The 2885-nt window shown below is 39.3% G+C and overlaps 1 pseudogene; it reads right to left on the bottom strand.

The window, feature by feature from the left end:
* Window positions 1-1634: 1634 nt before the first annotated feature.
* On the bottom strand, window positions 1635-2638 carry LOC101434261 (L-lactate dehydrogenase A chain-like; annotated as a pseudogene).
* Window positions 2639-2885: the final 247 nt, after the last annotated feature.

A 2885-nucleotide genomic window follows, 5' to 3' on the forward strand; every position in this document is an offset into this window, starting at 1 on the left:
ACTTTGTTATGATAGATAAAGCTGTAAACATTTCAAAGTTTCCAGAAACATTTTTAAATCTTTCAGGTGGTTCAAGGTCAAGTTTTCACAAATTCACATATTGCAACCCAAGGGCTGTGGTAAAGTTCCATTTGAATCTATACATACATTTAAGTATTCACTTCTTGGTACAATTGAGCTTAAAGAATTGGAAAAAGATTATTTTCCATTTCTAACAGCTATCAAACATAAATAATGAGACTGAGTTGTAAAGAAATAGCAGAGAATCATCTGACACCATTCTTGAAAAAATGAAAGATAATATATTTGCCAAGTACAGCCCAAATGTCTTTTTTATCACCACATATTTTGTCAGTTGTGACCCTGTCAAGCATCACTCTATTTGTTAAGGACTTTTAAAAATGTGTTTCTCTCATTCTCAGTTAATTATAATACTAACATGTGATATAATGGCTTCAGACACGATTCCACATTATAGATGGAAAGGGGAAATGTGGTAGCACGTGTTGGAAATACTGAGTGTTAACAAATATAGCTATTCTGAGGATAATGTCTGGTTATGGAAAGAATGCCTTAAGGTAGGGAAAGAATGAATAAAATTTTTTGTTTTCAAAATATGTGGGTTTTATTGGAGATACATTGTTTAAAACCTTGGAAAGGAAAATGAAGCCCAATAATCAGACATCAAAAGTATGCCATACATTTTAGGCTTTTTTCTAGCTCAGGGTTTTTGCACAGTATGTGCCTCTCCCTGGCATGCTTGCTTCTCACTATTGCTTTTTTTTGTTGTTTTGAGATATCAGCGGCCAGGGATTGGACCTGGGACCTCGTATCTGAAAAGCCAGGGCTCAACCACCAAACACATTGGCTTCCCTGAATTGGTTTTTTCATTTTGTTTTTGCTTGTAAAATACAGCCCGAACCTGGGAACTCTCGTGTGGGAGGCAGGAGCTCAACTGCTTGAGCCACATCTACTCCCTTACTTTTGCTTTTTATTTTTTCCCCAAGAATAATAGTCTAATGGCTCTCAAAATTTTAATGAAAAAAATAGATGCTATAATAAATTAACAGAGTAGTCACTCTTCATGGTTTATTTGACGTTTTTGAGGTACAGCATTTGAACAGTTGGTTGCATTGTTTATAGGTAGATTTTTTTTTTTTTACATTACATGGCAATGTACACTACTTTGATACAATTGGAACACAAAATAAGATGCTTTAAAACAGTTACCCACAAGACATGCAATGTTGGATTTACACATTGGAGTCCAGGATGTGATTGATTGGGAAGAAAGAAGTTGGACCAGGCATGTTTGGTGAAGGAGCCAAAAGGTATAAAAGACACAGTAAGCACACATTCTTCTGGTTAGAAAGGCAACTGCAGCATGTGCATTGACACTGGCACCTCAGGGAAGAACTATTTTGTATAACCAGTTTGGGACTATACAAGATAGGTATCATCCTCAGCATCAGGAAATAGCTTTAGGGTTTTACGAACCATTCCTAAGTCTACTTTTTTTTTCTAGGCCATCTTAATATTACTGCTTTAATCCCAGATCAGATAAAAAGAACAGGAGCAACCCCCAACTAAAATCCTGTTGTAGACTAAGCAATGAAATGGTACATTAGAAGATTTTAAAATTGCACCTTTTTTTTTTGGATCCCCCAAAGTGTATCTGCACTCTTCTTCAAATGGGTCTCTTCTTCAGCAGGCAGTAACACCTTGGCAACATCTAAGATTCCATTCTGTCCAAGATGCAAGGAACTCTAAGAAAGACATCACCTTTTATTCCATAGACTTCCTTAATCATGGTAGAAATTGGATGTACACATCTAAGATTCTTGATTAGAGTTTCTGTCAAATCTGCCACAGACAGTCCAATGACCCATGAAGTATAGCCTTTCAGTTTGAGCACCTCATAAGCACTGTCAACCACCTGTTTGTGAACCTCTTTCCACTGTTACTTATCTGCTTCAGTGTCTCAATCAGGCTGCAGCTTTTTCAAGGAAACACCAGCACCATTCACGCCACTCCACACAGGCACACCAGAGTCTCAATGTTCCCCAAGGACCCATCCATGACAGCTTAATGGGTGAACCTCCAGCCTCTCCTCCATTAGGTAAGGGAACCAGGCTGAATCCAGATTGCAATCACTTCCAATAACATGGTTTTTGGGAAAGCCACTTGTTTCCAAGCCACAAAGGTCAAGATATCCACTGGATTGGAAACAACAAGCAACTTGCAGTTCGGGCTGTATTTTACAATATTAGCAATGATGAGTTTAAAGATGTTTACGTTATGCTGGACCAAATTAAAATGGCTTTCTCCCTCTTGCTGATGTGCCCCAGCTGTGATAATAACCAACTTGAAGTTTGCAGTCACACTATAGTCTTTGCCAGAGACAATGGTTGGTGTTCTAAGGAAAAGGGTGCCAGGTTGGAGATCATCATCTCTCCCTTCAATTTGTCTTCTATGACATCCACAAGAACCAGTTCATCTGCCAGTTCCTTCATCAGGATACTGATGGCACTGGCCATGCCAACAGCACCAACCCCAACAATTGTAATCTTATTCTGAGGGATCCATTCTTCTTAGGAAGATGCTGGATCAGCTGATCCTTGAGAGTTGCCATCTTAGATTTGGAATTGGAAGGAGCAGGGACTCCACGTTGAGCGGGCACCTGCGGCACGCAGTGGTGAATCCAGACTCAGCGGCGGCAGTTCCAGGGCTCCAACTATTGCTTGTTAAGGTGACAAGCAGGGTGTCATTTTTAAGGTGACAAGAATGGTGTTCTTCCCTTGTGCCCCTAGACAACTTGCTATGACTTTTATCCCATTATAATCATATTACCGATTTATATGACTTCTCCAATATCCTAGAGTTCA

Source organism: Dasypus novemcinctus, chromosome 11 (assembly GCF_030445035.2).
Source record: "Dasypus novemcinctus isolate mDasNov1 chromosome 11, mDasNov1.1.hap2, whole genome shotgun sequence".
Classification (NCBI taxonomy): Eukaryota; Metazoa; Chordata; class Mammalia; order Cingulata; family Dasypodidae; genus Dasypus; species Dasypus novemcinctus.